The sequence below is a fragment of the Stegodyphus dumicola genome, chromosome 4 (assembly GCF_044657685.1).
Source record: "Stegodyphus dumicola isolate Sdum_Otavi_A_Nest chromosome 4, ASM4465768v1".
Classification (NCBI taxonomy): Eukaryota; Metazoa; Arthropoda; class Arachnida; order Araneae; family Eresidae; genus Stegodyphus; species Stegodyphus dumicola.
In genome coordinates, this window is record NC_140771.1 from 13,782,635 (window position 1) to 13,806,826 (window position 24,192).

The window sequence follows — 24,192 nt, forward strand, 5'->3', positions numbered from 1 at the left end:
GATATTCTTTTGTAAGCATAGAACATTGCATTTAGCTACTATTCAATATAATTTTAATGCTTATTACATGGTATTCTAAAGTTAGCGGTAAAATATTTAATTTAAATTATGAAAGACAAGAATTAAAGAGGTTGAGATACAAATAACACATTTACTTCTAAATAAATATGCTGTTTTAATTTCTTCTGCTAAGCTTGTGATTGATCTTGAAAGCTGTTTATAGATCTCCTTTGGATAATGTTTCAAAATTGTTTTTTTTTTTTTTTTTTTTTTTTTTTAAGTCCAAAGGGATTTGAATCCCGAAGGACTATTAGTTTCGTTTTGGCATTTTGCGTCGGACTCATAAATGTTGGTTCACTTTTCAAACTGTTGCCACAAAATGTTAGAGTCCTGCATTATATTTGAAGAAATTAAATAATGAAAAATCTGCATAAATGTATGTATATTTCTCGTATTGTGATAAAACAACGGTACATAGAGTCATCGAATTTTGAATAACGTAATCCTCCAACGAATATGAGCATGTGGAAGACCCAATTTGAAATTTGTTTTATGATCGATTTCCTATTTTTTAAAACTTTGACGAATTTTTGATGAACAAACTCAAGGATTTCAAAGCGAGCAATGGCAACGTTGTGCAGAAAAAACATTTTTATCTCCAGCGCGTGAGTCTCTGTATCGGAAATTCTAAAGATATGCTCGTTTTAAAACTATTTTGCGATATTGCTGTTGCACTGGATCTTATGGTTTAAGTGCGAGGAACATGATATTTAATAAAGAAAGGTAACACACAAAATGTTAAAAAACGCCCCTTTGGACGTAATTTAAAATCTGAAACATTTCAGTTTTTTTTTTTTTTTTTTTTTTTTTGTCCTCTACCAGTTTTCAAATATGAATGCAATGATAGTTAGCAAATCCGTTTCTGTCCATTGCTTGTGTTGGAGTCCAGAATGTTCCAGATTTGCATACTATAATAAGACTGTGACGTGACACATTTTTAAGGACAATACTTTTTCAAGTTCTAGTCTGAAGGAACATCTTAGGAATTTTTATGGTGCTTGGTACATCAGGTTAAGAGAGTTCTTTTTCCGCATCATTTGAGTTACTATGGTAATTATGTTTTCTAAGATTTCGTATGATTGTACTTGACATGTACAGTAGCTTCTTAAGCAACTGATGCGCAACCGTTTTATGAGTACGTCCTCATTGAAGACATTTTATTTTGGATGCTCCAAGCCGCCATGAAAATAAAACGAACTGTTAAAAACATTGCAATTAAACGTAACTGATGTAACGTAAATGTCTGAATTGTAACCTATAATAAAATTTTTACCATCACCTTAAAGTAGATGTATCCCTAGGCGTACCTGCAAAAAAAATTATTTTTTTTTATTCAAAATTTCCCAAGGTATGCGTGAATTTATATTTATATGTTGGTTATTTTGAAATTTGGCATATTTATTATGAGTGATAACAACGGCAATTGGGGTTTACGCACTTTGTTAAAAATATTTGAAAGAATGAACCATGCGCCTCTCCCCCCCCCTCCGGCTCATCCGCAATGAAAGAAAAATGAAAATAGGTTAACCATAAATTAATAATATCGGCAAGAGTGGCGCAGATTAAAAAATGTGCGCCAAGATAAATTTTTAAATTTCTTGGTAAGTTTCGCACCAAATTTTACGAAATTTGATATTTAGGCATAATTTGAGTCTTAGAATGGCATTTCAGAAAACGTGTGATTATTTTGTTTGTCAGAATACATAAGTCAAGAAAATGCTATGTAAAAATATAATACATATGTTATGTCGCCCTTTGGGGACATGCAAAACGCAATGTTGAATTTCGTCAATCGACGCAGTAGGACGGGAGATACAAAACTCCTCCTCCCTTTTTTTCCTTTTTCTTTGGTGCAGTGTACATTATAGTGAATACACACGATATGGATGTTTTCCATTTACACGTAGGTGAAGCATCTAGATTTACGGATTATATTAATAACATATGAATGTCCAAGAAAACATGTAGAGAAACATTATTAAACGTCCAGAAAAACATTATTTAAATCATTTGGGGCCAAAGCATAGAACGGCTATCTGCCTACGAAGAGATAGCTTCCTACAGAATTTTCTTAGGAAGACTGGCTCGTATTGATTTTACATTTCAGGAAAATTCCCGTCGTTTGCATACGATTTTAACGTTAGTCGAACTACCAGTGTTCAGTGGCCTTTTCCTGTCGACCATGAGCATTTAACTAAAAGTAAAGCTAATATTGAGTATTTTTATAGTAATTTCGCCATGTACTTAGCTGCTTAAAAGTAAGTATTGGTGTATATCAAACGACCATTACTTTATGCCAATACTTGTTGTCAGTTACAATATATTTTCAGATGATCGGTTTAAGTTTTGAAATATTATCTAAAGAAATATTTTTATCTCCAAAGCATGCCTTCTTTCGTTATTAAAGAAACTATTAAATATGGTGTATTGGGGAAGTAATGTAAAAGGGGATTTTCCATCATTTTGGAGCTAAAACAGGAACTTCAAAAAGATGCATTTTCAATTTTTTTTAGGGGGAAGAGAGTGTTATTGTCGTTAAATACATCTGTTGAAATAGTGTAGGCAAATTTAGGTCAGGCCTCTGATCTATACTGAAAGCGAAATGAAAACTTTTCTTAGCAGTTGATGGTGGGTTTCGCCATTTCTATATTTAAAAATAAATTAATAAAGCATTCTGATGCGGAGTGAAATAGAAGAATGCGATATCACGTCATGCGCATCCGAAGAAAACGGGGTTACTCTCCTTATCATGCGTATATTTGCATCTTTTAATGGGTCTTAAATTATTTGTCATGTTTATTTTTACCGTTTATTTTTTCGTTAGGTATGTATTTGACCTTTCTGTCTGTAGTTGCAAAAAAAATTACTTTCATTTCTTAATGCAGCTTGCTTTCTGAAAACTTTTAACCAGATAAAATGGCGTAAAATAATAGCGCCCGCAGCAAGCCATTATATGTTGCAGTTATTACTTTTTGGAAAAATTTTTTTAACAAAACTTTCTATTGCCAGGAACAGCACATATCTTTGTCACTTACTGTTCATATTTCCTGCTGTGTTGTTAAATCGGAGTCATTTCTAAGCAATTTATCCGTGTTTATCCCTAGGTTAGATTGTCTTGTGATAAATGCCGACGAAAAAAGACGAGAGTTTGTTGATAGAGGAAAAATACATGTGAAAAATTAAATAATGTATTTATATTGTTTTACATTTTTCACTCCCATATAAGGGAAAAATAATAACGGCAGGAAATTACCGTCTTTTGATGGGGGGGGGGAACAGCGTAGCAGCGAATTGCATGGCGTCATTTTTCTCTCAGGGTCTTCCAATCTGTCGGATTGTGCTTGTCGGACACTTGATATTTTTGCGCATGCTATCATCACCTAAATTGTGCTGACAATGAGAGATTTAAATTTTTTTAATTGAAAATAATCGAAAGTCATTAAATTAAACAAGAGGTGTCGAAAAGACTGTCTGATGATACACAAGTCGAAACTCTGTGATTAATTATAGATCTCATAAAGAAAAATTTGTGCGAAAGTTGTTTTTTTTTTTTTAAATCATTACAAAATTAAATTAGGGGGCGGAGGGACTGCACAAATTTTGAAACGATCTCTGTGAAATGTTGTATTTGATCGCAAATACTTACGCAAAATTTAAAGAAAATTGCCGCAGTCGAAAGAATTGTTTTTTTTAAAAAAAAGATCAGTTTCAGTTTAATGCATATCAAGAGAGGTCAAGGTAAATAATATATAAAAAAAATTGGGGTGTTCCCAACAGTGATAGATTTTGAGTCAAAATTATTAAAAAGAAATTTAGTTGAATGCAATCAGTAAATATTTGTAGGCATGTTGTAGAGATATTACGTTATTTCGAAGCTGGAGTCATGAAAAATGAGCAATGCCTTCGCCGGGACTCGAACCACGGATCTGTCGAATACGCGTCGAGCGTGCTGACCACTACACCACGAAGGCATGCTAAGAAGGCGGGAGAAATACCTCGTGTATTCCCCTTTTTAAAGGGCGACTGGGGTTAGGGGACCCATTCTCCAAATCACGATGGTGAAGAAGAGGAAATTCTTCCTTCTTACGAGGAAATTCTTCCTTCTAATCTGCGCAACAGTGACTTAGTCGTTTTTTCAAGTTTCTCCGATCTGTTTAATGATATGATATTGAATCGATTTTGCAAAAATCTGTAAATATAGATGGAGATTTCGAACAAATTTCATTTGAAGGATACGTTTCCGATCGATCCTATGGTGAGAAGATCGAAATTGTGCGATTATTGGTTTGATCATTAAGGAATGATATGCGAGAACTTCGTAAAAAATCGATTCAATACTAAGGCGAAAAAATTGCCAAATTCTGCGGAGGGGGAAGTTGAGCTGCTATCTTAAATACGTACATGGTGTGCAAAATCGTCTTAGTAAAAGGTAAAAATTTTATTTCAAGATTTGACCTAGAGTAACAACGTAAATAAATATATACAGTGAAAAAGTAAAATCAGTTGCTATCCATTGTCTCGTGCTAATCTAAACGTCGCAGCTAAAACAATAGAAGAATCAGTAGTTGATCAGTTAAATTCTGTAATTAGTGAAAAGAGCTTAGGGGGGGAAAAAAACTTCACGCCGTATGTTGTGAACTGTGCAAAATAGGCTGTGTGTCTCATTCTTAACTTTTACTGCTTTACAAAATAAGCCTGAAGAATGAACTGGGATATTAATTAAGGGAGATAATGTTGATAGCAAAAATTTCGGTATACTTTTTTTTTCAACAAGGTTGGTAGGGTTTTCCTTATTTTGCATAACAAATTTATTTTAAGTTTGATACCTCTTCTAGACTTCTCAACTTCCCCTCACATTTTCTCGACAGGATGTAAATTTTAGCCAAAAGCACGTTTCGTTGTTATCCATGAGTTGGGGAAAATTCGGGCGCGACATATAGTCTTTCTCTTTTGTTCCTCATACACTAGAATGGGCCCTATAATGACCTGGTGAATTCTCGCATAGGCGTAAATAAAACTACTGACTCAGACAAAGAGTAAAAATAACCCTTTATTAATTCAAAATAGTTAACAAAAAGGCACGGTTTTCGTGCGTTACAAAATCACCATCAACTTGCGGTGAAAACAAAACGTAGACTATAATGCAAGTCAAACCTAAAATAAATAGTGCAAGGTAGCACTTAAGTTACGCGTAATAGGTAGACTCGCAGGAACCTAGTCGGCGTGATACTAAATCTCATAAGGCCCAGAGGCTTACGAGCGTAACAGCGAAATAACAACGAAGTGTGCGCTTGGATAGCGAAACACGCTCTGAAACACTCAGATATTCATCCGTTTAAGTAAGCACTTCGCTTAACTTTAAATTTACATCCTGGCGAGAGAATGTGAAGAAGTTGAGAAGTCTTAACTAGGTATTAAACTTAAAATAAATTTGTTATGCAAAATAAGGAAAACCCTAGAGGTTTTTTTCAGTAAGAGAAATTTTCTTTTGTTGTTTTTCTGCCAGTTTTTGTGTGAGCAAACATTTCATTAGAAAAAAAAAAAAATATTTAATGATGATTTAATTGGTTCTTGTGAAGAATATGTAAAGACAATCTCAAAAGCGCCTTCTATAAATAAATGTATTATACTCCATTTTGACGTGATCTATCATATTTTTTACCATGGCAAAAAATACAAAACAGACATTTTGCATATCTCACTAACAACTCGTTTTTGGACTCTTGTATTGTAAGAATACCTGCATTTTAATTTATATTAAAATTTTCCTTAATTTTCCTTATAATTATTCATAACCGTCAAAATCCGTTTGACATTACGTTCAGATTTATGGCGTATAATTATTTTTCACATTAAATGTTTGTGTTTTTGCGTGCGAATTAAAAACGTCTTGAAGATCTGAAGATGTAAATCTTCAGATGGCGCTACCCTCTCATCTCTCTCGACTTCCTTAGGGTATAAGTATGTTTGTAACTTGGTTTTTCAATTGCAGATTTCTCTGTTGCTGATGGAGAGGGACTTCGCCCTCGAAATCGATAGTTTCTACACTTTTATGTCTACGTATATTGGAATTGTCGGGCGCATTTAGCCGTGGCCTTCGAGAATTTATATCCAGTTGGCCGTGGTTTAGCATCCCTAATGGTGTACTACTTTTAAGTAGAACCTTCCCCCCCCCCAATGATGGGGACTAGCCGTTAGTGGCGCTGGCCACTACTGGCCACTACTAAGTTCCGAAGCGGTAGTCACTTCATTATGGATGCACTTAATAGATGGGCCACTGTTGCCTGCTATGAGAGGACAGACAATTTACATCCATGCCTTCCCTAGGATTCGAATCTCGGCCCTTCGGTACGGCAGTCAGAATCACAAACAACTTTCTCGTCGGGACGGCCTTAAGCAGAAATGTATTTCTGAATAATTATTCCTGTGCCAAAATAAAAATGATGTTTTAACCATCAAGCTGTTTGTTATTTTTGCACCAATCGTCATCAAAGCAACAGTCTTGTTGGCATTGACTCAAGCGTGAATTGGTTTTCAGCTCCCCCCCCCACATATATATAAAACTAAAATATTCCGCCTAACGATTAGAATATTTTATAATAATAATTAAGGTTTTGTTGTCAGAATGTGATCATGATATTCCTCGATGCCGTATGAAGTGCGCAGAAAGCTATCACAAGTGACTGGGAAGGAGGCCCGACTCACAGGGGAGAACAAACTGTATTTCTCTGCGAAGGAAACCAATGAACTGTAGATACTTTTCTAAAAATGCTTGGAAATTATTACTGAAACAAGCTGAAAAAAGAAGAAAGAGTTTTCAAAGCTCAATTAGAAGAAGACGCATAGTTGATTTCTACATAGCTATGCTCAACTAATCACAGAACAGGAATGTCAAAATGAAGTAGAATTGTCAAAATGGAGTAGAGAATATTCATGAAAATTTTTGACCTTCTAACAATTAAAGTAACTGACAAAAGAATTTAGAAACGCATCAGAATTAACGAGAAAAAATGTGCATCGGCTTGAAAGCCGCTAAACTGAATACTTACGATGAAAAGAATTCAAGGGTTGGGCTAATGGCCAAACCCGTGCAAGGAAGTCATGTGGTGTACACATCAGATTTTTAGTAAGTATCATTACGCAGTCGAGCTAATAAGGTATATAACCCGAAGACTAGTGTAAAATTTAAAAGCTATGCATGCTCATGAAAGTCAAATTACGAAGGAAACTTCGATATTTATGAAAAAAATAACAGTTTGATGAACATGTGGCCAAATGCTTTTGCACAGAAATTTTAAAGATAATTGAAACTGTTACGTGCCATTTAACTCTGTGCACTTCTTTAAATATAATATTATGGAGGGGAAGAAAAGTGAGACATCTATAGGAAGCTCTCAAAATCAAAGAACGAGTTCTTATTTGAAATCTGCATAATGTCAGTACGTCTTGTTTTGCTTTTGTGGGAAATGTAACTGGTGGGTTGCATTGCTACTTTTCTTTATTGTCTTTCATTTGACCCTGGCATATTTCAGCCAATCCCGAGAACAGGAAAGTTGAGTTGTCATGTCACGCTGGTATTATACAGCGTAGGAAACGTATATGTAGTTAACTGCTTTGTATCAAGCGTTGCCTTTCCTAATTCTGTTCGAAAGGTACCGGTGGCTTCTCTTAAAAGGTTATTTTGACAGTTATGAAATGTTTCGAAGCTGTTCGCTGTCATCATAATGACAAAAGAGAAGCATTATTTAAAGTTTATAGACAATGAAGAAATTATTTTCCTGTCAACTAAGCATTTCATTTAACAAGCGTGATATCGTCACTCGTTGCATTTGTGAATTTCGCTTCTGCATGTTAAAATAAATAAATAAAGAAAGAATATTTGCAGTTAGAAAATTCCGAGTCTAACCCTTCTTTACCATTAAAGTTTCACAAAGTTGAGGGAGGGAAAACATTTAAAAGGTACGAAAATTAGGAAATTAAAAAGAAATTGATATCTGATATGAGATATATTCTGTAAGGAAAGAAGAGGAATTACTTTGTTTATTTACATTAGCTATACACAAGTCACGTGTTCACGGAAGTCATCTACACTGTTTGTTTACATTATCCGCACCTAAGTCACGTGATCTTTGAGGTCATCGGAATGTACGTCATTGATAAGTAAAATTCTGTCCAGCACGTGAAACAGTTTACTATAGGCTTACTAATGTAGTAATGATTTCTTCAGAAATTAAAGCTATAAAACATAAATTTTTATATTTAAAATGTGCTGTTGAAAATGGCAAAGCTAGATGGAGAGAAAAATATTGCTGTGCTATTATTTCAACCTAAATTAAGGTCTTAGGAAGACCTATGTTGTAATTTAGTAAAGAAAGGGTTTAATTGTTAAAGTTGTATTTAGGCATTACTTTCATTAATGCTATGACGTCAACAAACGAGGTTTCTGTTGGGTATATTTTTAAACTCAAGTTCATAAAAATAATTATTTGGGTTCTCTTACTATTTGATAGTTTTGGTGTAAAAGTCACCATTGTTAACAGCTCCTCGATTTGATTTTAAGTGATTTTTTTAAAAAATATATAAGAAAGAATTTTGCAGTAATTAAAATTAATTTTTACGTTTTTGCATATGATTAAAAAATCGTAATTTAAAAAGCGATGTATTATTGAGATCCGAAAATTGGAAAAAAAAAATTGATTGACGGTTTGTTTTTTATTAGCATGCTGGATTACAATTTAACATAAAAAAAAATACACAAAGTTAATGAAATCAACGTTTATTCAGTATGGCACTCTTTATCACGGCCAGAACTTCAAATCGATTAGCTGTGTCTCACTGAAGTACACAATAGCCTAATGTGTAGTTTTTCCAAATCGATTGTATCAGTTCATCTTTATCGTAGCTAGTCTTTTCATAAAAGGAATTTTTTGTGGTTTCTTACCTTTTAGGTTAACGGTGACTTATTATACACTCCGGGAAAGCTTCTTTGTTGGGAACTAGAAGCAATATCATTTGAAACCTTCCCATATCTTTATTCCGTAATAACCGGGGGGGGGATTTTTATGAATCTGAAATGGAATTTCAGACGTTTCGGTTTTTTAAAGAAACGGGTGAGGTTAAAGAAACTGGCGTTCTAATTAAGGGTTCACACGCGCGCTGCGTGTGCGTTGTTGACTATTTGTATTTCTTGGTTTCGTTCGTCGCAACGTCACCGTTGTATATAACACGCGACAGGAATTTTTAAAGAAAAATTGCGTCTTGTACACCGAGAAACGATACTTGGAAGAAAAAGGGCATATTTCTCTTTTAAAAAATTTTCCTGCATATTTTAGCGGAATGGATAAAAGAAATCCCTCGAAAACAATAAATAGCTGTATGTTTAAAAAAAAATAAACTTAAAAATGAATATAAATAAAATAAATCCAAATTATTAATTTTATTTACTAGCAAACGCATGGGAATTTTTTTTTTTGGGGGGGGATTGTCTTACCGTTTGTCGACTACTTAGCGGTTGTTTGAGGACTTCGGTAACTGTAAAGAAGTTATATAGTACTAATGACTGTAAACTGCCTTTTATAACATTTCTTCCTCTTTTTGAGAGTCTTGAAGTTGCGTGCATTCTATTTGAATCTCTTATAACCTGTAGCCAGATGACATGATAGATTGATTAGTCAACTATTTACATTTCTGATGCTCTGGCTTTAAGTTTTTAATTGTATTCTATACATAAATGATTACTATGAGATATATAAAGCAGTATGATGAAAATCCGTCATATAGTACATCACTTTATTTTTTTATGTAATGAACAATTAGACGAAAACTGTATCGTTCTAGTTGTCCCATTTTTGAAATCGTATTTTTTTACGAACAGAAAGCAGCGTCGTAGTGTAATCCTGCAGAGGTAAAATGCTTCCATTCGTAAAACATATGGAAACAAAACGAAGAAAGCAAGAGAAAGTTTGCAGCAGAAGTTTAACCTGAAAATAAATCTGGAAAGAGTTGAGATGCTAATAATCACGAAAGATGAGTTTTTATTCCTGAATATAAAAGAGTTTCTTGAATTTTGATCATCATGAGGTGCGATCGCTATAATTTATTTATCCGTATTCATTGTTTAATTAATAATAATTTAGCATAACTAATTAACTAACGCGTGAAATTCAGCTCGTATTTAAAGGCTTCTTCGAAAAAACACAGACCGAAAATGCTTGCTAATTTTTTTGCGCAGACTGTTTGACACACGGAGAAAATCTTTGCTTCCTCCGGCCCACCAGCAGCCGAGCGGTAATGTCGCTGAGCACTGGTAGTTCGGTCCGAGGTTCAAATCCCACGAATGGGCCGCGTTTTTGTGGTTTACTCCATGTGACCTTACATGGGGTAAACCACAAAATACAAACTAGCATAGTATACGGGCTAGTTTCCCTTAGAAAGGTCTTCACGAAGGTATCGCTCCCATTAGGCAGATAGCCCTCGAGGCTTTCCGGTAACCATATAAACCAAAACCTTTCCTTCCTCCGTAGTTTGACAGGATGAAAGCGTGTAACACCGCCTATTTGTGAGGGAAACTGCGCACTTTTCAAACGCAAAAGGGAAAAAAATATTCTATTTCCTTAACTCTTTGGTTACCTGCAGTAACCATTTCTGTTGACCTTTTCTATTGAACGTATAAAGAGGTTATCACACATGACTACAGTCCCTGCTAGACGGTACTTTTCTGAGAAACGAGATTCTGGTAGCACTGGTTTAAACGGGAGGACCTGAAGCGAAGTCCCGCCTACCTGAGGAAACAATGTTGCGGCTACGTGGGATTTTTTTCAAACTTCACTGAAACTGTCTCGTCTGGACTTCAGTCCCGGGTAGAGACAACCAATCAGATGAAAGTTATGCTTCTGAATCCTCACGTAATCCCGATCTGAGCGATAATCGATTATTGGCCTTCAAGTCTTTGTAGTAAGGCCGCCAAGTCGATATAGTGGTCAGGGTTGCTGACTGCGATGCCGAAGGGCCTAGGTTCGAATCCCGGAGAAGGCATGGTTGTAACTGTCCGTCCCTTTCATAGGAAAGGCAATGGTGACCCACCTATTAGGTGCCTCCATAATAAAGAGACCACCACAACCGGTCTGAGATTTGTCTCTTTCGACGTCAAGCCCCGCGTAGCCGAAACATAATGTGATTGGGACTTTACTCACTCGTGTGTGTGGTTTTCAAGACTGACCGTTTCTGAAGTTCCCTTGTAGCTCACTAGATGGGAATCAAGAAACATAAGCCAATCAAGAAACATAAGCCAGTAGTTGAAGCAGCAATTCGTCTTCAAGAAAATAAGCATCAGCCATCGAAGACAACATCACGACGATGTACACTCCTGCAGCTCCAAGAAAAAGCCTGTAATAACAGTGCAGGAATGCAGCACATGCAAAGTTGCACTCTGCTTGAAAAAGAGAAATTGTTTCCATGAGTACCATAGAGATTGATTTGTAGGGATGTGTTCTGTGGGCGGTGGGAATGCAGCACATGAAAAGTTGCACTATGCTTGAAAAAGAGAAACTGTTTCCATGAGTACCATAGAGACTGATTTGTGGGGATGTGTTCTGTGGGCGGTGGGAATGCAGTACATGAAAAGTTGCACTCTGCTTGAAAAAGAGAAACTGTTTCCATCAGTAACATAGAGACTGATTTGTAGGGATGTGTTCTGTGGGCGGTGGGAATGCAGTACATGAAAAGTTGCACTCTGCTTGAAAAAAACTGTTTCCATGAGTACCATAGAGACTGATTTGTAGGGATGTGTTCTGTGGGCGGTGGGAATGCAGCACATGAAAAGTTGCACTCTGCTTGAAAAAGAGAAACTGTTTCCATCAGTAACATAGAGACTGATTTGTAGGGATGTGTTCTGTGGGCGGTGGGAATGCAGTACATGAAAAGTTGCACTCTGCTTGGAAAAGAGAAACTGTTTCCATCAGTAACATAGAGACTGATTTGTAGGGATGTGTTCTGTTGGCGGTGAGAATGCAGTACATGAAAAGTTGCACTCTGCTTGAAAAAGAGAAACTGTTTCCATGAGTACCATAGAGACTGATTTGTAGGGATGTGTTCTGTGGGCGGTGGGAATGCAGCACATGAAAAGTTGCACTCTGCTTGAAAAAGAGAAACTGTTTCCATCAGTAACATAGAGACTGATTTGTAGGGATGTGTTCTGTGGGCGGTGGGAATGCAGTACATGAAAAGTTGCACTCTGCTTGAAAAAGAGAAACTGTTTCCATCAGTAACATAGAGACTGATTTGTAGGGATGTGTTCTGTTGGCGGTGAGAATGCAGTACATGAAAAGTTGCACTCTGCTTGAAAAAGAGAAACTGTTTCCATCAGTAACATAGAGACTGATTTGTAGGGATGTGTTCTGTGGGCGGTGGGAATGCAGTACATGAAAAGTTGCACTCTGCTTGAAAAAGAGAAACTGTTTCCATGAGTACCATAGAGACTGATTTGTAGGGATGTGTTCTGTGGGCGGTGGGAATGCAGTACATGAAAAGTTGCACTCTGCTTGAAAAAAACTGTTTCCATGAGTACCATAGAGACTGATTTGTAGGGATGTGTTCTGTGGGCGGTGGGAATGCAGCACATGAAAAGTTGCACTCTGCTTGAAAAAGAGAAACTGTTTCCATGAGTACCATAGAGACTGATTTGTGGGGATGTGTTCTGTGGGCGGTGGGAATGCAGTACATGAAAAGTTGCACTCTGCTTGAAAAAGAGAAACTGTTTCCATCAGTAACATAGAGACTGATTTGTAGGGATGTGTTCTGTGGGCGGTGGGAATGCAGTACATGAAAAGTTGCACTCTGCTTGAAAAAAACTGTTTCCATGAGTACCATAGAGACTGATTTGTAGGGATGTGTTCTGTGGGCGGTGGGAATGCAGCACATGAAAAGTTGCACTCTGCTTGAAAAAGAGAAACTGTTTCCATCAGTAACATAGAGACTGATTTGTAGGGATGTGTTCTGTGGGCGGTGGGAATGCAGTACATGAAAAGTTGCACTCTGCTTGGAAAAGAGAAACTGTTTCCATCAGTAACATAGAGACTGATTTGTAGGGATGTGTTCTGTTGGCGGTGAGAATGCAGTACATGAAAAGTTGCACTCTGCTTGAAAAAGAGAAACTGTTTCCATGAGTACCATAGAGACTGATTTGTAGGGATGTGTTCTGTGGGCGGTGGGAATGCAGCACATGAAAAGTTGCACTCTGCTTGAAAAAGAGAAACTGTTTCCATCAGTAACATAGAGACTGATTTGTAGGGATGTGTTCTGTGGGCGGTGGGAATGCAGTACATGAAAAGTTGCACTCTGCTTGAAAAAGAGAAACTGTTTCCATCAGTAACATAGAGACTGATTTGTAGGGATGTGTTCTGTTGGCGGTGAGAATGCAGTACATGAAAAGTTGCACTCTGCTTGAAAAAGAGAAACTGTTTCCATGAGTACCATAGAGACTGATTTGTAGGGATGTGTTCTGTGGGCGGTGGGAATGCAGTACATGAAAAGTTGCACTCTGCTTGAAAAAGAGAAATTGTTTCCATGAGTACCATGGAGACTGATGTGTAGGGATGTGTTCTGTGGGCGGTGGGAATGCAGCACATGAAAAGTTGCACTCTGCTTGAAAAAGAAAAACTGTTTCCATGAGTACCATAGAGACTGATTTGTAGGGATGTGTTCTGTGGGCGGTGGGAATGCAGCACATGAAAAGTTGCACTCTGCTTGAAAAAGAGAAACTGTTTCCATCAGTAACATAGAGACTGATTTGTAGGGATGTGTTCTGTGGGCGGTGGGAATGCAGTACATGAAAAGTTGCACTCTGCTTGAAAAAAACTGTTTCCATGAGTACCATAGAGACTGATTTGTAGGGATGTGTTCTGTGGGCGGTGGGAATGCAGTACATGAAAAGTTGCACTCTGCTTGAAAAAAACTGTTTCCATGAGTACCATAGAGACTGATTTGTAGGGATGTGTTCTGTGGGCGGTGGGAATGCAGTACATGAAAAGTTGCACTCTGCTTGAAAAAAACTGTTTCCATGAGTACCATAGAGACTGATTTGTAGGGATGTGTTCTGTGGGCGGTGGGAATGCAGCACATGAAAAGTTGCACTCTGCTTGAAAAAGAGAAACTGTTTCCATGAGTACCATAGAGACTGATTTGTAGGGATGTGTTCTGTGGGCGGTGGGAATGCAGCACATGAAAAGTTGCACTCTGCTTGAAAAAGAGAAACTGTTTCCATGAGTACCATAGAGACTGATTTGTGGGGATGTGTTCTGTGGGCGGTGGGAATGCAGTACATGAAAAGTTGCACTCTGCTTGAAAAAGAGAAACTGTTTCCATCAGTAACATAGAGACTGATTTGTAGGGATGTGTTCTGTGGGCGGTGGGAATGCAGTACATGAAAAGTTGCACTCTGCTTGAAAAAGAGAAACTGTTTCCATCAGTAACATAGAGACTGATTTGTAGGGATGTGTTCTGTTGGCGGTGAGAATGCAGTACATGAAAAGTTGCACTCTGCTTGAAAAAGAGAAACTGTTTCCATGAGTACCATAGAGACTGATTTGTAGGGATGTGTTCTGTGGGCGGTGGGAATGCAGTACATGAAAAGTTGCACTCTGCTTGAAAAAGAGAAATTGTTTCCATGAGTACCATGGAGACTGATGTGTAGGGATGTGTTCTGTGGGCGGTGGGAATGCAGCACATGAAAAGTTGCACTCTGCTTGAAAAAGAGAAACTGTTTCCATCTGTAACATAGAGACTGATTTGTAGGGATGTGTTCTGTGGGCGGTGGTCACTGACACTAACCACCAGAAGTGGTCATTTTTTCACGCGTCTCGGATAAAATATGTGTAATTGTCTCAAATAATTTCATTATAACACATGATATGGTAAATAAAACAAGAGTTTTGCTGAAAAAGTAAATTACCTTTTTCCTGCTCCTCAAACTGTTAACACTTTAATTGCAAATAGTGAAAAATCAATACGACTTCTAAGCAACCGTGCCAAATAAAAGGTAAAGAAATCCCCCCCCCTCTTCTCCTTCTTATTCAGTTCATACCCGCGGCGAGCTGATGACATTGTGAATTTTGTATCTGCCACAATGAAAAAAACTGCGTTCTATTCTGATACTGAGAGCTGTGTACAAATTGAAATCCACGTGCCCCGCACCACGGCGAGGCGCAGTCTGGGCAGGGTCTTTACTAATCGCGTCGTCCATCGAAAGCCAGAATTCTTCTTCAAATTACTTTGAATGGATGTGTGCAGTCGACTCGTTCTGGTAGGTTGTTTTAAAAAATGCAGGTGTAACCGGCGCAGATCGGCGTGTGTGGTAAAAAAACGATGAGGTATTAAAAAAAAAAAAACTTGCGAAACCGGCTCTCCTTCTAGCTAACCGCTAACAGGAAGTTTTAGGACATCGCTGTTATATAGGCAGCTTTTTCCTTACGATAAATTATTGTAGAGTATGATAATGACGTCACGCAAAAGCCGAAACCGATACCATCATTCACGTGACTCTGGAAAGAAGAAATTACCGAATTCAGGCGAAGTAAAACTACGAAAAATAAGTGAGCGAATATATTGTTGCTGAATTGTTTGCATAGTGAAGATAACGGGTTTTTAAGAATGAATATACTGCATTCAGTCTCTCTGAATGCCGTAAACGTTAACTTGAAAAAGAAAATTCAAAGCACAGAGCGTAGAACTGCGAAACTGAAGGATTCAGTGTGTAAATATTTCGCAGATTCGAAAAGTTTGGCTGATGTCGTATACCCATGACTGTATGAACGACACCAAAGTCTTCTGTTTCGGTTTTGTATGGTTTGTGCTTATTTATAGTTAAAACAGAGTAACAATTGCAGGGGTTCGAAACTTCCGTGTTTGTGATAGACGTAATGAAAAGATATCTGAAAAGTCCCTTCTCAAAAATTTGGTTTATTTGATTACGGCAAAGCACTCGAGGGCTGTCTGCCTAAGAAGAGGGGTGCCTTCGTGGAGGACTTTCTAAGGGAAACTTGCTCTTATACGCGTTAGACATGGGGAAAACCACGAAAACGCCCATGCAGCCACGTTGTTCGCGGGATTCGAACTTCGACCGAACTACCAGTATTCATCAACTTTACCTCTTCGGCCACTAGTGGGCACCTTCTCAAAAACATCAGCGCACTATTGGCCGAGTGGATAAGACCGTGAAGCGTTAGTAGTCCGACCCGGCTCCGAGTCGTAGTGAGCGAGCTGGCTACATGAACATTTTCGTGATTTTTCCCACATGTAACGTAATTACGAGCTAGTTTCTCCTTAAAGATCCTTCACGAAAGCATCTTTCTTGCCCTTGTGTGTTTTACCATATTAAAATTAACTAACTTAGAAATGTTTCATAATGATTCGGTAGTCTGCTGAAAAAAATATGTAGTAATCTTCCCATAAAAGTTTTAGTGTTTTAAAATGTTCTTAAATATTTGTGATGTTTTCGAAAGTATTTAAGTAAATAAAACCTTTTTCTGTTTTGTTTCTTTTCTAGTTCGTTGCCGAAATTCGTTTGCAGAAATGAAATAAATTATAGTAAGTAATGAAATCTAAAAATCTCTATTAATTTCTGTGCCTTTCTTGTGTGTAATGTAATGGATATTTGAACTGAATTATACTAAACTAAAAAGTCCGGCGGTCATACGAAATGACCGCTGTTCTAGATATTATAAATTGTAATTAAAATGAGGTGTCTGCTAATTCAAACTGAATTACAGATGATTGCTAATGCAAACAAATGTTCACGTATCCCCTGACTCGCTCAATTTGCGTTCAGCTGAAAATTCAGTTTAAAATACATTGTCGCAATACAATCGGGCAAAATTTTAAACTCTTTACTCGAAAGGATATTTAACATATGAGTTTGGGTAAACCTACCTGATGAGATGTACTACGCACAACTCGTTAGTAGGTTTCGTCTCCTTTAATTTTTCAACGTTTGCAAGTTTCTAGGTAATTCATACGTAAATATAGTTAAACGCATAATAAGCAACAGTTGCATGAATTAAAAATATTTAAATGTTCTTAAATACCATGATAATATAATTTAAACAATGATAACTGCATGCATGTTATCAGTGTGTATGGACTATTTGAATGCTATGGGAACTTCACCCCATTGGCTAGTACATTTACGCAAGCAACCAATAAACTATCGGTGACAAATAGACACTTAAGCTGCATATAATAAATATAATATGTTTTGTTTGTGACACACGCATATACACGTGCTCGAATTTTAGCTGTGATTTTATACAGTTAGATTCGTAATATTTAAAAAAATATCGAGATAAACCGAACGGGCAAAATATTTTTTATTTTTTACTTCATGCGTAAGTACCTTCGCAAATATATAGTATATTTCTTTGGCTTATCTATTATTATTTGTTATCATTACTAGGTATCTATAACGTGTAAATATTTCATTGAGGAAGCTGAAAAATGAAAACCAGTTAAGGTGTAAGTTATATTTAATTAAGTGCATGCGTGTTACTGTGTGTGTGATATTCCCCTCCCTTCTCTAGATAAAATATGCCAAAAGCGTGTGTGAATTTAAACGCGGTCACTTTTATCTTTTCTCACGTTTAAATAATACTAATTTTTAAAAAGAACTGCTTTTAATCCTAAATAACGCATAATAACAATAAAGAAAGTGAATGCTAATACAGCAGTCTTAATAGATTTTAGATGGGAAGTTTTCTCCACTTGTACTGATGTTTGAATAAGTTAACTATCCGTTTTATTCTTTTTTTTTTTTTTTCCTTTTTGAGAAATCTTGACAAGTGCATTTCATTGGTTTGAATGCAAATAAAACATTTTTATAACACAATGAACCTACCATACCCGTAAGTGTAATTATAATAAAAGTTTGCTTGCAGTTTTGAAAAGAAGTAGCTTTCCCATGAAGTTTTGAAATATTTTTTTTTTTTTTTCCTTTATGTGATCTATAAATTTGAGAGTTCATTAAGGCGATTTGAAGTGATACCTTAAAATGTTTACTAAGTGACCCAGAATAATATTTATGCATTTAATTCGCTTGAAGAACGTAACGTATATATTATGAGTGTATATCTGTTGATTTAGCGAATTGTTTGATTAACAGATTTTAATTTTTCAAGCGGACTACAGATTTCGTAAAAAGCGGCTTCATAATAAATATTAAATTTGCAACTCTATAATAAATTATTTCTTTAGTTTGTATATTATAAAAATATTCCATGCTAGTTTAATAAAACATAAACGTAGAAAATTATTATTAAATAATTTATCTTTAATTTACTGCAGATAAATAATATAAATATTGTGAGATAGAGATGATAGTGGTGAAATTCAGAATAGGGATTAAATGCAGAAATAGTACTTCAAACAGGTTTACTGAATTGAGTAGTGCTATATTTCCCAACTATCGTAGTGTTGTAAAGTTCTTCCGAAATATACCCTGAAATTTAAACTTTAAAAATATTGCATCCATTTGCAACATTTGAATTAATATTGTTAAGTTTTTCTTTTTTCTCTTCTGACACCAGTTGTTACGTTATTTTCTTCCTTCACGTTCGTACGGGTTTCGTGTAGATTTGGAGTTAATAACGACGACATTTTATGAAGTATGGAAACACACTTTATTTGGCAGTATTGTCAGGACAGCTCCAAAACACGTTTTACACTCGTCGATGAACTCCTATAAACACGCTGACACGATCAGCGACACAGCCTTCAGGTTAACAGGCTATCACGGTGGAGACAGCTTCCTGCAAAGCAGCTGACTCTGCTTTCCGGAGTACAACTTCCGACTCTGCTTGGTCGTTCTCGGAACTCCACATACTCTCGAGACTCTCCACGCTACAACTCGCGATGCACACAACGACACACGAGCACAGCTCCTGACTCTTTGGTTCAGTCTTTCCCGGAGCTCAATGCGCTCTCTCGACGATGCACTAACCTCGATACACTAACAGACTCCTTCAGTGGACTCGACGACCCATTCGGCACTCGCTGCCCGGCTGTCAACTCGATCAACTCCGCAGGGATTGACTCGCTAGACGAGGCACACACACTCTCTATGAGAGACACACTCTCTATGAGAGACACACACTCTCTATGAGAGACACACTCTCTATGAGAGACATACTCTCTCTATGAGAGACACACTCTCTATGAGAGACACACACTCTCTATGAGAGACACACAGTCTCCATCTCGATGAAGCACACCTGCTAACTGCAGACCAGCACGGTTTATATAGCTTTCGGCTTGTGTTCGGGAACATTCTGGACTAAACCGGTAAGAATTCGTTCCAGAAGGTTCTCCAACCGTCCATGGTATATCGCCTATTTTCTCGCCAAATGTCTCAAAATGAGTGATTTCTCGCCAAATGTAGCAACTCTGCCTTCCCTTGCCATTTTATGGCAACCCTAAAACTGTTTCCTGGGTAAGCCATCTTACCGCGCCTGTACTTTTCGTAACAATATTTTCTACACTAAAAAATAAGGAATTCTAAACAGGTACAAGTAGAAGCTAAGCCAACACCTCTTTGGTAGCACAAGTACTTGCGGTATTACTGAACCTAGTTAACTATTAAGCTTGAGGAAGAACATCCCGAGCGGGCGGTCTGAGGATCTCCCACTCATTCTTCCCCTACCATCAACCTCTTGAGAGTACTTTCGGAGCGCCGTGTATTTTGAGTATCCCTGTGTCGTACGGATACTATATGTGTACAAACATCCATGCCTTTTCCGGGATTCAAACCCGGGCTCATCGGTACGGCAGAAATCTAAACAGAGAAAGATATACTAAGCGCATTTTTAGGATAATATACGTGTTAGTCTGACAGAGTGGCATCTACATTTTGTTAAATTCTGTGGAGGCCACCAAGCATAGTCTTCTAATTAGCAGGTGAATTTGAATATAATTTTGCGATAATAACCGTTAAAAACCTACAACACTGTTTAGCGAAGCCAGGAGTTTTCAGTTAAATATACACTTGTGCTAAAAAAAAGTAGCAGCAGACGCTAAAAAAAATGTATAATTGTTAAAAAGGGGGAATTAAACATACAATTCACATATGAGGTAGAGCTGCCAAATGCAAATAAGCTGCCAAAATTAGCATAAATCGCTATCCTACAGTCACACCACAGTGTCTTAAAAAGAGGCATGCCAGACCTATGCGTCTGTTTAGTTCTGTGTAGTCAGAGGTAGCCAAAGCGGGATGCATTGAGCCGAAGACACCATTTGCACGATGAAATGCGTTGGAGGATAGTTGGGATGTTGCAAGCTAGTGCAAGACAGTCCGCTGTTGCGAGAGAGCTAATTCTACATCGTAATGTCATGAGTTAGTTCGCAAGCAATAGTTCCATGTAATCCCAGATAGCGAAAGCGGAAAGCATGAGACAAAGACACCTTTTGCACGGATGAAATGCGTTAAAGGGCTGTCGGGATGTTGCAAGCTGGCACAAGACAATTCGCTGTTGCGAAAGAGCTGAATGCGTCAACAAAAGGTTGTGGAATCGTTACCAAAGGGATGAAAACCCCTGTAAAAGACTTGGGTCTGGACGCCGGACTTACCACAACGTCAGACGATCGCTTCCAGTTGAAATGTGCAAGACGACCGAGATCACTTAATAGCACAAAAGCTCTCGTCGCATCTCTCTGCTGCATCCCGCCAAACTGTGGCGCTTCGACTTCATGAAGCCATCATGCCCGACGACTTGTAGTTTGTATATCTTTGTCCCCTCGCATGTCGGAGCCCGTGAACACCGCATTTGGACACCAGAGCACTGGGGGCCACCTTTTTTTAATAGATGAGTCCGGATTTAACATCCAGAACGATTCCTGAAGGACAATGATATGACGAGAGCCAAGGACATACTATCGGGTACCAAACATCATTAAAAGAGACTATTATAGTGTAGATGGCTTACTTATGTTGACTGGGATGGCAGTGAACGTTCGCATCGATCTGTACGTGATTTCTGCTGTTTCCGTCAGAGCCGTCCGATATCGCGACGAAATTCTACATCCTCTTGTTTGTCCTTTTATCGCTCCAGTGGGTATCGACGCGATACTTCTGGACGATTACGCCCGCCCGCATAGAGCTTGAATGAAGCGGAGTTATCTGGGGAGTGAAACCATTCCACATCTGCCGTGGCTTGCTAGAGCAGGTATGAGACATGTTTGGACGATGGATAAAAGAATGGTCACAATGTTCCGCTAAACACCCTCCATAAGCTCCGACATGCATTACTACAGGAATGGGCGCTACTGCCAAACAAGCGATCACTGACACTACTGCTAGCTTGCCTCGCCGTCGTCAAGCATGCATTTCAGCTAGAGGGTATCGTACCTCTTATTAGCGTGATCATTGCCATTTCTCCCAACCCATTTGGTCTTTCGTGATGTAATGTTCGTAAGACATGTTTTTGTATGGCTTTGCTTTATTTTTTGTTGTGTGGTCTAATAGGGGCGCACCAGCATCTTGGATCAGTTTTACGTATATGTATTATACAGTTTTTGTTTTATTCCGTATTTTGCCTTTGTTGCTTATTTTTTGAGCAGGAGTCAATTGAAAAATCAATTGGGCTTTTTAAGTCTTCATCACAGTGCGCCTGAAAACTAAGCCGCAATTCATATAAGAAAGTTATATATAGCAATATCTATAGGAAGTTACATTTTCATGTATTCTTTTAAAATATTTTAAAGAATAAAATACATTTCTCTCAGTTTTGATCTTAAATTTACTTGTTTTATTGCGTATGAGTAATATAATTTAACTATGCTTTTTGGCAAAGGTCAAAATTACTGGCAGTCTTAGAGGTTTAAAACCTGTTATTGTGTAATGCAGATATCAATCGATCATATAATGTGTTTGTTCGTTTTGGTATGAGTCTCACGAGAGCAGGGTAACTTCATCAAGTGCTCTTTCTTCGCTTGGTCGGTGTTCTGACTTCACGCTGTTCTCGAAAGTTGTGTTTAACGAATCAAGCATCCCGATAAAATTCCTATTTTCGTTTCTTTCACTTTAGAAATCAAACGGCTGAAAGGAAAACGTAATTGGCTCCTACACACAGTTTCGATTTCTTTTCCAAGTCGGAAAATGTGATAGTTTCTCAGATAGCGGATGCATCAGTGGTTGCCTGCGTCGATTGATGCGATTATTTTCATGGCTATGCGCAAACCTTCGGAACTTCTGTTTTGCAAACTGAACTCTTATTTTTTTAGTCTGTACAGGCCATTAATGTCTATTATTAATACATGTTCAAAAGTCCGATTATTTGTACCTATCAATGAGACTTGTGATTTCATTAGTATTCACTGCCAGTATTAATTCATAATTGTTCAAATCGGATCTCCTAACTGGAGATCAGATAGCATATGTACTACATTTGTTTCACTCTAATTGTTTTTCTTTCGTTCCTCACAAAGTACCGAACTTGTTACCAAGAGTCTACGGTAATAAACCAAGATCATAGACCAAGAGACTAAGGGACCAATTCAATACTAAGAGTCTGGTAATAAATGTTGAGTCTATGGTAATATTTTAATAGCAGAACTTTCTGCTGTGTTAGTGTACTATATTAACTATCATTTTTATTTACCGAGGCAAAATTTAAGCATTATTGCTTCTTCATTCTTCTCCTTCCCCCTCCTCCAAAAAAGGGAGCTATTAGTTGAAGGCTTTTCATGGGTTTGTTGGCACTATTGAAGGCTTCTTTGTCATAGGTCATTGGCAAATCACCGTTATTGTGATATATTACAAGTTTTTCTTAATTAAGTGAGGAATGCGGTTATGTAATATCACTGTTGATGAATAACATGAACCTCTATTGTTTCATTTTTGATTCAGAAACTTTAGTTTAACCGACATGCTTTTATTCTGTATTTTTTTTTTTTTTTTTTTTTCTCCTGCGAAAATTTTTTATTTATGTCATCAACTGAAAGGGAAAGAAGTGAATGGAAAGTCATAATGAGATCCCCCCTCTTTGACAGCGTTAAAGCGATGTAAAAACTAAAAGTGAGATTAAAACCTGATTTTTAATTGCTCTTACGTTAGTCGCATTTATCTTTTAAGATGAGTTTTCACATCATGGAAAAGTGGTTTTATGTAATTGATGATATATTTTTTGCCAAAATTCACGCGTTCTTCAAAGAGCAAACAGAAGTGAAGCACAAATAGGCCTTTAACTTGAACTGAATGTCTAATGATAAAATTAGTATATTTGTGGTACCTTTAATTAAGTAAGAATAAAAACTCGTATATATAATCAAATTTTTGTTTCGGCGGGGACTAGAAGTAAGAGCATCCTTTAATAAATATTTGCTAATGAAATACTGGTCGGCGGAGGGTTTGTCTACCTTTGATTTAGCACCATGAACGTGGACTTTTTGTTTGATTTAAACCTAGGATCTTTTCCGTTCGCATGCATGCCACTAATCTACCGAAAGCGGCAGTCACCTTCGAATAATTTTCGTTATTATTTCGATATTATTGTTGAGCTGCAGAAGTCAGCAACCATCTCCGTTCATTAACGTCAGGGGCCTACGAGCGGCCAAGTGGTAAAGTTGCTGAACACTGGTAGTTCTGCCGGAGTTTGAATCGCTTCGAACAGGCTGGGAGCATGGCCTTTTTCGTGGTTTACGCCATGTGTAACTTGTATACTAGCCAGTTTGCCTTAGGAGGTCCTTCGCGAAGGCATCCCTCCCCTAGACTGATAGCCCTCGAGTGCTTTGCCATAATCAGATAAAACAAAACAAATAATTACCGGCGGAGGGTTTGTCTACCTTTGATTTAGCACCATTAACGAGGACTTTTTGTTTCATTTAAACCTAGGATCTTTTCCGTTCGCATGCATGCCACTAATCTACCGAAAGCGGCAGTCACCTTCGAATAATTTTCATTTGAAATTGTTTGCTAGTATCCTACCCGTTTTTGTCTTGAGCGTTACGAATGAAAGTGGTGTAGTGGCATTGTTCGTAATAACGGCCAACGTATATGACATGCAAATGAATTAAAATTATTTTGCATAAAATTTTCATGTCCACTGGAGGTGGTCGTGTCAGAGAGATGATGTTGAATATTGATGTTTGGTTATG

At 37.4% G+C, this 24,192-nt stretch overlaps 1 protein-coding gene across 3 annotated transcripts in view; it reads left to right on the top strand.

Moving 5' to 3' along the window:
• The window catches only part of kst (spectrin beta chain, non-erythrocytic 5 kst), a 329,664-nt gene that overhangs the window by 80,401 nt on the left and 225,071 nt on the right, over positions 1 to 24,192 (top strand). For 2 of the 3 annotated variants that reach the window (XM_085814577.1, XM_085814575.1), the window contains exon 2: positions 16,601 to 16,641. The exons of the other annotated variant lie outside the window; for it this stretch is intronic. The gene's annotated coding sequence lies outside the window, so the exon portion shown is untranslated. The remainder of the gene's footprint in view (positions 1 to 16,600; positions 16,642 to 24,192) is intronic. 3 annotated transcript variants of the gene reach the window in all.